The sequence below is a fragment of the Macaca fascicularis genome, chromosome 3 (assembly GCF_037993035.2).
Source record: "Macaca fascicularis isolate 582-1 chromosome 3, T2T-MFA8v1.1".
In the NCBI taxonomy this organism is placed as follows: domain Eukaryota; kingdom Metazoa; phylum Chordata; class Mammalia; order Primates; family Cercopithecidae; genus Macaca; species Macaca fascicularis.
In genome coordinates this window covers 139918723-139933385 of record NC_088377.1, presented here as the reverse complement: position 1 = coordinate 139933385, position 14663 = coordinate 139918723, and the positions used below count along the sequence as shown (strand labels likewise).

Genomic DNA, 14663 nt, shown 5'->3' with positions numbered 1-14663 from the left:
GAAAGCTTTTAAACATGCTACTTTATAAAAACAGAAACATGAATCATGTATAAACTGAACTAGTTTTAGATATTTCTTAATATAAAATTTTCAAGATTATTTAGTGCATCAGTCTAAGTGTATATTTACATTAACATATAGAAAAAAGGGGATCGGGCTTGATCATCTTGTAAAGACTTATGTTGGTGGTTGGAGGCGTGGAATTCAGACAAATGGATTACATTATGATTTAATAACAACTTGTTACTTTTCTGATGACACTTTATGCATAAAAATATGCATTATAAAAAATGTATGAAAAACCAGGGGACTTCATTTCAACAGAATTTCTCCCTTAGGGTGGCATATATAAAGATTCATAAGCATAAACAAAAGTATAGTATACTAAGAAATGGAGAATGTTATGAAGTTGTAAGTGAAGTTTCTTTAGTGCCACTAGATGGCATATGTTAGCTGTAAATCTCACTTGAATAAAGTTTAAGATTTAACGTGACTTGTTTCCTCAGAGTATCCAACACATTTTATTTTAAATATTAATGGATTTTTATATGTTTTCTCAAATATATAAAACTCAATACAATTAATAAATAATTGGAAAAATATCACATTTTTCATATCAACTTAAAGAAGAATTATGTCATTTGCAAACAGTTTCGTGTCTTCCTTTCTAATTTGAATGTATTTTAGTTCTTTTTCTTGCCTAATGGTTCTAGCTAGGATTTCCAGGACTATGCTGAATAGAGGTGGTGTGAAGAAGCATTTTTGTTTTGTTTCTGGTGGTAGAGGAAAAGCTTTCAATTTTTAACCATTGAGTATGATGTTAGCTATGGGTTTGTCACATATAGCCTTTATTAGGTTGAGGCAAATTCCTTCTATACCTAGTCTGTTAAGGGTTTTTATCATCATGAGGATGGCTGTAATATGGTGGAGTAAAGTCTCTACTACACACACTCCCCCAATCCCTTGAAAGTTTATCTAGCAACTATCCATAGACAAGAACATCTTCTTCAAAAGCCCAATATTGGAAACGAGCCTGAGACACCATGTGGTATATATACCTGAGTGAAAACTGAGTGAGAAGGGTCAGAAGAATGGTCTCCCCCTTCCCCCTACACACCAAGTTGGCGCAACACTGGTTGAAGAGCACTACCCTGGACCCACAGTTTCTACAGTGATGAAAGAGAACTGGAGGCAGTCATTCAGCTTCCCTAGCATTTTGAGATGCTTTCTTTCCAGGAATCTCACCTGTCTCACCTCATGGGGAAAGAAAAGGGTAAAGGCATGGCTAGACCACCTGTGGTCAAGTAGAAACAAAGAAAGAAGGCAGAGCCCAAGTGACTAGCATATGGATCTGTGTGGTACCTCTGTGTTCACACCAGATGCGGTGCCCAATCAGAGTTACCAGTCAACTTCATAGCCCACCCACAAAGCTGAACTGATCTTTTTCAGAAGCACAGTTGGAAGTTCAAGCTGGCTTGAGTCCCTAGATGTCTAGTCTCCATGCCCAGGCACACAGCCTACTCCAGCAACCCCGCCCTCATAGGGCAATGCCCACCTCTGCCCATTTTGAGAATCACAGGGGCTAGATATCTTGGGTCAAGCAGCGGCTCCACTCAGCCAAAAAGCTTGCCTTATAATCCTGTTGAGGCAGGGAGACATCCACCTGCATACATTTCTGAGAGGCACAAGGGTTAGACTTGTAAGACCTAGCAGTCCAAAGACTAAGTAGCTTAGCTCAGCCAAAAAGCCTGTCCAACAACCTGCCATGTGCATTTTGCAGAAGTGTAGGGACTAAACCTGCTTGACCTCGGAGGTCAAGTAGTGTCTTGACTCAGGCAAAAGTCCACCCTACAGCTCTGACCTAACGGAGGCAACCCTTAATCATACATTTTTAAGGAGCATAGCCTCTTGTCTTGCCCATCCCAAGCAGCAACTTTCAGAGCCCAGCCTGAAGCCCTGCCCCAGTGCAGATTCCGAATAGCAAAACTGCCCAGCCAGGGAATACATCACGTGACTAGCCTGACCAGAGAGCATCACAGTACCAAGCCTTCAACACTTCCTAATAGTGGAGCCCAACCAGTAGCTTCCTCTAATAGCAGAGCCCAACCATTGGTCTCTCTGGACAGCAGAGCCCAGCCATCAGAGCAAAGGCAGTGTGGCCCAGCCAACTAGAGAAACCACAGCAAGTTCTCCCTGGAGCTGTCAGCCCTTTCAGAATCACAGGCTAGACTATTAGTGAAGGTCTGTTCCTACAATGAACACCTGAAAGGCTGAAAGAGTGAACCATTTCTTCAAATGCACAGAAAATGCAAGGACACAAGTATTATAAAGAATCAAGGAAACATGACAACTCTACAGAAACTAATAAAACTGCAACAGCCAGAGGACAGAAAAAGCTAAGCTCGAGTCCAGGACATGTAAGTATAGTGGAGCTCCATTGAAAATTTAATTCTCATGCAGGTCAGCTCCACCATGGTCAGGACCTTCATTACAAAGAAGTAAATCCTGGAATCGAGACATCTGAAATGACACACTTGATAAACTTGAAACTCAGACTTCTCTGAACTTTGTGGGCCTACAGAAGTGGCCTATTCCTCCCTGTTAAGAACTAGTGCTACCCACTGGCTTGAAGACAATCTCTTGCAATTTTACTTTCAGGTCATTCAGGGTGAACCTCCAACTCCTCTCCTGGATATCAGACCAATAACTCGGATCAAGTCAAAACATAACCCAACTGACAAAGAGCTGATTCTATGGGGGAAGGAGAGCCGTCCACCAAAGAAGCTGCAAAACTTAGCTAGGGTGTACCAGCAGAAGCTGGGAGAGTACATATGGGACTAAATCCTAAGGGTGTCCAGGTTGTGGGATCTAGAGTTCTGGAACATAAAATTAATAAGGAAGAGTTTATCAATATGAATATTGATTAATACCCTAGCACTAACCACAAGAAACATTGGAATCTTGGAAAAACGAAAAGGCCACACTAAATGAAGAATTATAGAATTTTCATAGCAGGTGGTCAAGAAGAGATCAAACAGCTCACAAAAAATGAGATGCTAGAGTAAATACACCATATAAGGGTAGAATACGCACCTCCAAGCTGTGCTCCCCAAGAGGACCCAGGGAACACTGCACTTACTAAATCAATAAGAAATTCATTGGTGAGAGTGGCATCACCATTGAGAACCTCAGTGGTCGCTGTTTTCTGTAGGCCAGGGCTGATAGTAGGAGGGGTCATTATAGAAACTGGGCACAATGATTACAATGGGGATATTAAGATGCTAAAATGAGAGAAGCCATGCACTTAAGAGTCATAAATAAGAAACATCATAATGAGAAACATGGTCAGAGTAGCAGGTGGAAGTGCCTGATCCAGAGTTATGGAGATTGTTACTAGGACATGTTGTTCTGTGTACGAGATTGATGGACATCCAGTTAGCATATTTCATAATTATTACAACCAAAAAGTAACTCAAAGATTCATGCTCTAAAGTTTTAGGACAGCCACTCCAATAAAAAGCCATACCCAATAAAATCCCATGCCCAGTACCCACAGCTGAGATAATTTGCAGACCAAGAGCCCACTAACTGAATGAGCAACTTCCTCGTGAGGAAGAAAAATATCCTTCACCATCACAGCGTGTGTATAAAGCAGTAATTGCCCCAGTGTTTCTTTCTTTCTCCAAGGGAATCAGAGGCCATTTAATTCTATAAGCGATCAGTGTAAAAGGGGAATACCAAACATTTTAAGAACTATTGGACACAGTGCTCAAATTGACATTGATTCCTATGGTCTGAAGCATCACCCTGGCCTCAGATTTAGGGCTCATGGAAGCCAGGTAAAATAAACGGAGTCCCAGCCCAAATCTAGTTCACTGCTGGCCTTCTCAGCTCATTCCCCATCTGATGAATATCTCCGTAGTGCCCAGATGTGTAATTACATATGTGCATGTGGATATACTTGATTGTTGGCAAAATCATGTTAACTCCTTGGCCTGTGGCAAAGATCAAATGTACATCTTCAAAACTGCCCCCTCCATGGAAAAGATAGTACATCTAATACAATATCACATTCTGGGGGTAGGTGGTGCATAACAGAGATTTGTGCTGCCTGTAGTATGTAAAGAATGATGGTGGTGCCCGTTCAAGCCCCATTTAAACTGCAAGTCTTTCCTCTACAAAAATTAAATGGCTCCTAGTGGATGAGAGTGCACTACCTCTCACTCAACCAAAAGGTAGCCCAAATTTTAGTTGTTGAGCAGAGTATAGGAACTCTGCTAGAGATAGCATCAATATCAATATTGATGAAGTTGCTATCGATATCAATACTGCCTCAGGTAAATGGTATAATTATGGACATTGATTTTGTGAGTGCATTATTTTTATCCATGTGAAAAATGCATTCACATTCATGGAATAAACAATAATACATATTTGTGATCTTGCTCAAGTTTGGGGTTAATTCTCTCACCTTCTGTCACAATGTAGTCCAAAGGGACCACGATTGGACATAACATCACATTGTTCCATTATATCTATGCCATCAAATTAATTGTAGAGATGAGCAAAAGGTAATAAGAAAGTTGGAGGCTTTGGTAAGACATACGCACATCAGAGGGTGGGAGATGAATCCTACAAATATTCAGGGGTCTGCCACCTTCGGATGCTTCTTATTGTCATTCCCATAGTTTGGAATATGCTGTGTGACATACCCTCTATAGTAAAGGAAATTTTTACTTTATACTTCCCACCCACTAAGATGGAAACATGACACCTTGTAATCTTACACTGTATTTGTCTGTTCTCACACTGCTATAAAGATACTGAGACGGAGTAATTTATAATGGAAAGAGTTTTAATTGACTCACAGTTCTACATGGCTGGGGAGGCCTCAGGAAACTTATAATCATGGTGGAAGGGGAAGCAGGCACTTCTTACATGATGGCAGGCAAGAGAGAAGTGAACGAAGGAGGAACTTGCCAAACACTTATAAAACAATCAGATTTCCTGAGAACTCACTCACTATCACAAGAACAGCATGGGGGAAACTGTCCCCATGATCCAATCACATCCCACTATGTTCCTCCCTCAACACGTGGGGATTACAATTCAAGATGAGATTTGGGTAGGGACACAAAGCCAAACTATATCATGCACTCATCTATTTACCAGGTGACATTAAAAGCTAACAACTTTGAGCAGGGCTTAGAGCAAGAAAGGGCTCTGTACTAGGTCTAGACTGTAGAGTACGCATTCCTACCTCCTGGACCATATGACCCAGCAGGATTCTATACCACTATACGAATCCACGGCAAAAAAAAAAGAATTGTGAAGTTTACAAAAAACCTTAATAAAAGAATGACCATGTAAACCCATAAAGCTTAAAGGTAATGGCAAGTCCATGCAATCTGCAGCAGAAAGCCCTCCACCACTGAAAATAAATTTTAATGTTTTTTTAAATCCCAGTGTGCTAAAAATAAGGAATTTAATCTTATCATAGAATATTAAGTGACCATCTGGCCACAGCTACCTATCATGAGCTGCATTCTATCAGAACAACTAAGTCAAAAGTTGGGTGAAGCCAACAACAACTCATGGTAAAACGGAAGTACATCTGGGATCAGGCCTGAGCAGAGCCAGAGGGCACACGCCAGCTGCATGCTCTTATGGCTCACACCTCCAGGTTTGCACTAACACCTCTCCCTCAACCTAAGGTTACATTGGGTGTCCCAGCTAACAGAGGAGGGAAAAGACTGAGTCTGTTTAATGGGTGAGCTAGCTCAGTATATGGAATACAAACATAAAAAGGACTTTTGCTGCTATAGCTACGCTGGAAAATCACGACAACTATTTAGTATCTCCCTCCATTAGTCTGCTTTGGATTACTTATACTCTAGGCTAGAACCTCTGATAAGTCCTCTTTGCCACTATACCACAGTTCTACTTCTGCCCAATCCTGCTTCTCTCACAGCCTAGATGTTATTACACCAAACAGACTTCCAGTAAACCTCCTGCAAGCAAGTGTCTGCCTAAGCACTGCATTTTCAGAGACGCTGACTTAAGATACTATCTGACTTGAGATGTACACTTAGGAAAAATTTGAGCAAGTTTGTTCTTTTTTTTCAATATTGCTACTCAAAGTAGCACCAATTTTGCAGCAGAACTCTAAAGTTTCTGAGGTATGTTGGGAAATTGGAATTAAGTAAGCACATGATAGTTTCAAAATTTATCAAAGGTCATCATTAAAATGGTACAGAATTGTTTATCACTGACTGTGCCTTTCGAAAATGAGAATCAAATCCAGTTTCTGAGTGGTCTAATAAAAAAATCAATCATTTTATATCATATTTTTATTTTATAAATTATTTTATATGACTATCTATTTAAATACCTTAATTTAATATTAGTTATTGAAATACAATCACAATCTAAACACAGTTGGAATCCTCAATTTATTTTCTGTTGGTGATTGTCTAGCACCGTAAATGTTTTAACCAAAACAAGAACATCTCTGCGGCATATAAACCTTAGCATAATTGCAGCAGTAAAATTCAGACCCATCAAAATATGTGACATATTACACAAAAATATTCAGCTATGTGAAAAAAATTGATATAGTTTTATTGTTAAAAGCTGTGGTTTTAAAAGACCTTTTCAAAGAAAGCAAGTGACATGAAGATATGGTGACCTTTATGCTGCTTAAAGTCAAATGTCTTCCATTGGCATCACATTCTTTTCTTAATTGTTCAACATCTTGACTTCTCCTGTCTTACTGTTAAACAGCTATTGTATTTCTGTCACTGAAGAAAAAAATATAATTTTTTCTATGTTATAAAATTTATTAAAACATATTTATTAAAAGTTAAAATGTTTAAAATATTTTAAAACTGTCAAAATTTAAATATTTAAAGTTAAATATTTTTATAAATATGAAATATTTATAAATTAATGTAATTAATTATATTAAATTAAAATATTTATAACAACTTGAATGTCTGTTAAGTATTAGAAGTATAAAGTTCACCAATCAAAAGTAACCGAAATTAAAATATTTCATAATGGTAATATTTTGGGCAGATAAATTTTATACTTAATCATTAAGTGTAAAAGCAGTATATATGCTTCAAAGAAACCTGATTATGATAAAAACCAGAATCAATCTTTGGCACCACTTTCATCAATAATTAACAATATCACAAATTCTTTATAACACATGAACAAGGAGAGAGGGTGCTTATCATTCTACTGTACTAATGAATTTTCTTGACTCTCCCCCAAGAAATCTGACAATGTTACCCCATGCTCTTGAAGGCGTAGCTTATTATTATTAGTTATTATTATTATTTTTTGAGAAATTCCTCTCTACTGTCAGTAGCATCTGCCGACTCCATCTCCCAAGACCTTGCAGAATTTTCTCATTCAAAGATTAGGAAAGAGGTGAAATCTTCAAGATGATACAAAGCATACACATAGTAGATACACCCAAACAATGTGATGAATCATTAAAAATAGCTTAATCCCTGTTCTGTCATTCATTCAACATATAGCTATTGAAAACATTCAACATATCCAACAATCTCTGAGTAGCTGGGATTTCAAAGTTCTGGAGTCAAACTACTGAAATTTGAATTGTCTCTATATTTGCCATCCAGGTAACCTCATTCAAGTTACTAGACTTTGCTCTGTCTCAAATCCTTACAGGCAAAATGGTACTGGTAAATACATTACTTATCTCCCAGGATGGAAGTGATCATTAAATGAGTTTATGCATATGCCTAGCAAGTTAAATTTGCTCAGTAGTCGAGAAATGTTTGTCAACTGCTGATAGAAGAGAAGGAGAGAACTTGTGTATAATGCCTCTCGGGTATAATGCAACATGAAAAAATATTATGTAGGAATGGAATTGACATTTTGATGAATTTTCTGTGGCATACATGATGTTTCTCTAGGTTTGTTTGGTAGCATGTAATAATAGTAAGATGATGTTTTTAATTATACATATTTATATTCAAAGTATACCATAAATAATGAGCAGATATACTTTATGTGCTTTATTTTGTTTTATTTACATTTTATTTCTAAACTCATCCAATGTAATGCTTCTCTTCATCTACATAATCAACTTTTTGATGTTTTACTTCAGCTATCTTTCCACTCAAGGAACAAAAAACTCATTCTTCCTATTGGATCCTTCACTCTCATCCTTTCTATTAGCTCCTGCTTCACTAATTTTATCTGTACCTTTTAGAGTTCCTCTCACTTGTACCTTCTGATGGGTTCCATCTATGCCAATGATAAACCTATTATCGGCACTTGAAAAGGAAGGACATTAACAGAGTCAATCCCTCTGCATAGTGCAGTGTTTCTCAAGCCTGCTTGCATATTAGAGTCACCTGCAGGGAAAATGGTCTTTTTAACACATCCCAGTCCCACTCAATAAATACGTCTGTTAGTAGTACACAGGCATCAGTATTTCTTAATAACACTCATACATCCCATTTACATATGAGGAAACTGAGGTTCAGTCAGACTAAATGGATACCTCATGATTATGTAGAAATTAAAGGATGAGCTATGACTCCAATTGAGCTCTATCTTATTCTTAAACCCTAATTGTTAGCTCTGCACGTTTATGCCTAAAACAAACCTTATCTATTGTTTACTTCATCTATGGTTCCAGTAAAATTTTCCCCTTAGCTTATTGTACACACATGTGCACACACTCACACATGTACATGCGAGAGATACCACATCTCTCCTCTACTCTAGAGCAAAAAATATTTTTATAACTACTGCTTAAAATTATATTGTATCATCCTACTGTCCCGTATCTTCCTTCCCTTCTGCAAGAAACTCTCTGGAAAGGACAACTTACAGCTGATTACTTATTTCCATTAAGTCATTAATCCCTTGTACCATGATATTTACCTTCTTAAAGGTTATTAGCAAGCTCTTAAACAGCAAGTCCTCTCTTAAATAAACATGATTTGAGTGCCTAGTATTTTCTTTGCACTGGAGCTAAACATTCAATTAATATATCTTACTGTCTTCCAAGAAGTTTACAGTAAGAATGACAAAGAGGCCAATGATATTACAGATGGTGATAAGTGTTTGAGGAGTACAGTGGAGACATGCCCATTCAAGTAAGCTTATACAGGGGATGTGATGTCTGAGGCACCTTGCTTTGCAAGTAGAAGTTAGCTATTTAAAGAAGAGTGAAAGAGGTCAGAGACGATATAAAGAAAACATATGCAATAAAGTTCTATGCAAAAGAATACAGGCATGGCATTGTGACAAGCTTTGTAAGCTACAAATGGTGCTATATTCCCAGGATTAATGTATCTGTGATTGTATAGGTCTTAGGGATAATAAAGAACATGCTTGTTTTCATCAGCTAAGAATTTGGAATTTGGGCAATGGGAAGTTGGCCCAACTATCTATTTTCTTATAGGTAAAAATTGGAATAATATTACCTTCCTCCTCATGGTTTCATGAGTATTACATGTTAGGGTGCTTTTTGCTCATGGGCACTTAGCACCTACTCACACAGTGTGGCTCATAAATATTTTGTGTCATTACATAGGAGCAGTGTAGGCACTATTTGAAGCTTTTTAAGAAAATGTAGAACAGAAACCCTGAGGTCAATTAGGAGCCTACTGCCTTGGCAGGCAAAAGTGATTAATGAGGGCTATTCAAGTGGTAATGGAGATTAATGGGAGATAACAGAATGCAGTTAAATCTACTTAGGAGGGGGTTTGTGAACTTTCAGAATATAGTTTCAAGAAAAAGTATTTCAAGAATTTATGAATTATTGTGATTAAGAAAAATTAAATAATGGATTTTTGAATAGTAGAACTTATTAGACCTTTAAATGAAAGTATTTATAATTCCTTTAATTAGGCATCTTTCATGTAACTAAAACTGAACAATACATTAATTAATCACACCATAATTCTTCTCTCAGTATGGTGAAACTTTTTCCATGCTTTGGGGATACTTTTTTAGACATAAGAACATTGATATTATAATGTGCTTCTTACCAGGGTCAGTTGTGCATCCATCACGAACTATTCATGGCTAGAGGAAATACTTTACGATTATTATTCCATTTTAAATTTGTTTTCCTATATAGAGAGGCTGACATTATCAATGACTTTACAATTCCTAATAGGATTACCACTTTGATATTCACAGGCCCACTATACTAGAATCATTTACATAACAAGAAATCTGACAACTGATCCAAATGATTGTCTTGTTTACTCCCATTACTCATGTTTTAAGTAAATACACTTACAACATAGAGGATGTTTCCTCATAGTTTCATAGCAATTTACTTGTTGATATTAAAGCTTTACTCACACCATATCCAAGACACTCGTCACTATTATACTGTGTCTCCAGGGCAGCTAAGAAACATGCGCACTGTTACCTTTTTATTGACTCCATAAAAATAGATTTAGAGAAATCAGGCTTGGGCCATATCTCCCCTAAATTGTAGGTCATTGCAGATATGGATAAGGTCTTTTCAATGAAATGTTGGATCATAACTCCCTTTGGAGTGGGATGAATAGCTATTAGAAGGCAAAACAAATTGTATATAACTAGTCTAGACAATTCTTTTAAAGGGTATTTGCTACAAAAATAACAGAAATGGGTTGGTTGCTGAAGGAAGGAATGGGACAGAGAAGGTATTTTGAAAGTAGGATATTTTAAGTCATGTCAAGCAATGTGAATAATCCCGTAGAGAGAGTAGAATTTTCCATGAGAAGATCAGAGGGATGGGTGCCCAAAGCATAACCAGAGAGAACAACCTTAGAAAGGAGCAAGGAGTCTTCTGGAATGAGAAAGGTCAGGCTTTGTAGTACTGATGCAGACATGTTTGTAGAGTTGGTTTTAGGAGTCAGGGAGAGTTTGTGAAGCCAACTGTGTCTTTTTTGTTTAGGAAATGTGTGGAGATACCGCAGATCAGAGTGAGAAGAGATGGAAGTGTTAGAAAGCTGTGAAATTGTTATTACTGTAAGGGGTAAAGTGAATTTATGAAGGACATAAGGTTAGGTGTGTCTGTATTGAGCTGCCAGTTGAAGCCATGGTCATCAATCTGAAATGAGTTCAGAAGGCATAACCATGTTATGTTCAACAGGAACACACTGATGCTTGGGTGCAGTCATAGAGCAGACTGCACCTAGCTGGATTTCATCAGGATTGAGATTTTTTTCTTAAGTTTTAAGGAGGCTGTTGGGACAAACTAGTTAAGTGTTTGCAGAGAGTAATTTTGCTGGACAATGGAATCCAAACCATGTAAGAAAGGTGACACATGAAAGAAGTAATGGATAAAGAAAAAGTAATAGGGTCATCAGCTTAGATCCTTAAATAAGCACAGAAATATTTTGGATTAAGTTGGGTAATAGAGAATGGGCTCCTTTGTAATCTAGATTTGTTGACAGTGTTGCAATTACTGATGATGACAAAGTCTTGAGTGAGACCATGCAAATGGATGTTTGGAATAGGGAGAAGGACCAAAGAGTAGGAACAAAGGAGTTAAAAGAACTGATCGGCCATTATATTGGTTGGTAGTTTTTGTGGAGGTTCAACATGCCAAAAAAACATGCCAGGAAAAGTAGTAGCAAAAAATCCCTGTGAGCCAGAAATTAAAGTTATTGATGATTTTGAGGATAACAGTAATAGCAATTAATGGCTGTTAAAATCTGATGATAGACACAAAAGGCAACAATTTGTGAAGGAAGAAAGAGACATATTCCAGAAGAGGATGAAATGGGGAATAATTAAGTCACTTATTCCATCTTTAGACTCTGTGACATTGGGATGTGTGTGCAAGTATGAACACCTCCACAGCAGTGTCCTTCAAGGTAAAAAAAAAATCATTAGTGTAAGAAGTGAAAGGAATAGTATGGTGGGAAACACATGTATACACATATGTATGTACATATATATGTATGTGCATAATGTATATTAATATGGTTTGATAAATGCAATTATGAAGCATGTGTGAGTTTCTATAGATATATCTAACTTGGTCCAGGTGTGGGATTGGAGAGGGTGGCAGTACACATAACTGAATTTAGTTCCAAAATATGACAACGGCAAAGAAGGAGAGAAAGCTAGGTGAAATGGAAGGGAAGCTTGCTTGTAAAAAGTCTAGGAGTTTGCATACAGCGCTTAATGCCAGGACTGTGCAACCTCTTTCCCACTGTTCTCCATCTAGAAAAAGACATATATTCTTCATGTGACCCTCTGGACTAATTATTGTACAAACTTTCCTCTGACTGGTCTAGCTCACTTGTTCTCTGAATTCCTATGGAGTGTATTATATGTTGGCATGCACAGTTGTCAGGAATTAATAAACCACCACACATTATTCCCTACAATATTTTTCATATCTTTTCCCAACTAAAATATGGGTTCTTAAAGAGTAAAGACCATATTTTATACTTCTCTAAATTTCTTAAGTAATCCATAGATAACTGTAGAGCTCTACAGTTAAGTGTTGCATAAATACCTGTTGAATTAACCTTATAGATCAAATTGGGTACAAATTATTTTGATACTAACTGGAAAATACCAACGCAAAGACATTGAGTCAAATATAATTTTACATAAAAACTAATTCTGTAATTGAGCAAAACTATGTGGTTTGGGGTTGATTTGAAAGAAATATATGTTAAATGAATGTTTCAGTGAAAGAACTCCTATAAGACAATTTGGCATACAGTAAATATTTGTTAAATATCTGAGTGTTATAAGGATGAATGGGCATCATAGGTGTCCTTAGCTACACCCCAACTAGATTATGTATGTAATTTAATTTCACCTAATGTTTTTCAGACTTCAATAGGGAGAAAATACAGAACAATAAAATTGAATGCCATCTCACTAATATACATCATCCATATATCTACAGATATATCAACATTACTATATTATTTTCCTCATCACTGATGTCACAAAATGTCAATCACTTAAAATTGAATTCGCTCTTTCTTTCTTAATTTCCACCTCAATTGAAATGTCTAAATTCTCTCATTTTCATTGAAGAGTTACCATTCAGTATGACATATTTGCAAGTGCTTTTTATTGTCTGGACACTGTGAAAAATAAGAGTAGCTATTGTAATAGCTATGACATGTTTTTTCTCTTTGTCCTTACCTGACGATTTCCAGGAAGCAAGTTTGGTCTCATGTTTGGTTTGGGATCACTACTCAGTAAGTTTCCATGCCCATAAAAAAAAAATAAAGACATAATGGAAGTATTTATTTTATCCTTTAAAACAAATAATATATTTTAGTGATTTTCTGCATAAGTACTAAATAATTCCATAGTTTAGTTTTTTATAAAGAAGTAGGTAAGCAAATACTACATAATGCTATATTTAAATAGCCCTTACATTAACTGTTGATAAACTTCTATATATAACAAATCAATAATTTTGTGTTCTTAGGTTCAAATCTTTCTACTATTATTAATAATTCCAGTTAATATCTTTTCTAGACAGAGATAATGGATCTTGATGCTGCTCTAAGTAATAAATTTATATATTTCATCTTAGATTCTTGAAAAACAAACTGTATTTGTTCTAATTTCTGTGGCAGTTATCACCCCTAATCATTATATAAATAACTTCACTTGAAAATAGTAACAACCCTGTAGAATTGGTAGAATACCAGTAGCAGATCCCAGTGTTCATCTGTAAATCTGATTTTGCTCTCTGCTATTTCCCCATGCCTAGAAGAATATTATGTAGTCAGTAGGTATTGTTGAATGAACATAAGAGTCATTTTTGAAAATTCCTCTTTTAAAGAATTTAGGAGCAAAATTTAAACTTCTAAAACACTAATTGCTGTGATCTGAATGTCTGTGTCCCCTAAAATTGATATGTTTAAATTGACCCCTAAGGTAATGACATTAGGAGCTGGGGCCTTTTGAGAGATATGTCATGAGGGCAGAGCCCTTGTGAATGGAATTAGTGTCCCTTATAAAGGAGGTCCCTGAGAAACCTCTCGCCCCTTCAGCATGTGAGGTTGTAGTAAGAAGGCTCTGTCTGTGAGGAAGCAGGCCCTCACCAGACAACAGATCTGCTCCTGCCTTGATGTTGGACTTCCCAGCCTCTGAAACTGTAAAAAAACAAATGTTTTCTGCTTATAAACCACCTATCTTATGGTATTTTTGTTATGGCAGCCAGAATGGACTAACATACCAATCACTATTTTGTGGCTCTATATTTGAAAATTAATAAAGCATTAAGGAACACATCTTATTGCCTAAAATTTCTTTCCTTAAAGCATCAGCCCTACTTTTACCTTGGTACCAGTCCAGTCCCTTTGGGTGTGAGACTTGGTTGACTCTGGTGATGTTTGTGACAGTGGGGAAATAATCTTGAACAAACGGGAGAACTACAGTAAAAGAACAAAAAACAGGGGTGCAGTATGTTTGAAAAAAGAAACTGAATGCTTATTTTTTGATCAAAATTGTCAAAATTTATCAAAATCAGCTCCCTGCTTTGATCTTAACCAAATAGCCTTAAACTTCTAGTTAACCCTCCACATGCAAAAAATAAAACAGTTGCACATAATGCCAATAATATTTCTTTTGAATGTGAAAGTAAAAATAATGTCCTTAAACTGTTTTAACAAAATCAAATAAAA

The 14663-nt window shown here is 36.6% G+C and overlaps 1 long non-coding RNA gene across 1 annotated transcript; it reads right to left on the bottom strand.

Moving 5' to 3' along the window:
* Window positions 1-6520: 6520 nt before the first annotated feature.
* LOC135969911 (uncharacterized) lies at window positions 6521-13232 on the bottom strand. The gene is made up of 3 exons (XR_010585266.1): window positions 13168-13232; window positions 10041-10077; window positions 6521-6800 (listed from the first exon to the last, which is right to left on the bottom strand). It is a non-coding gene; the product is annotated as an uncharacterized lncRNA (long non-coding RNA).
* Between the last annotated feature and the right edge of the window lie 1431 nt (window positions 13233-14663).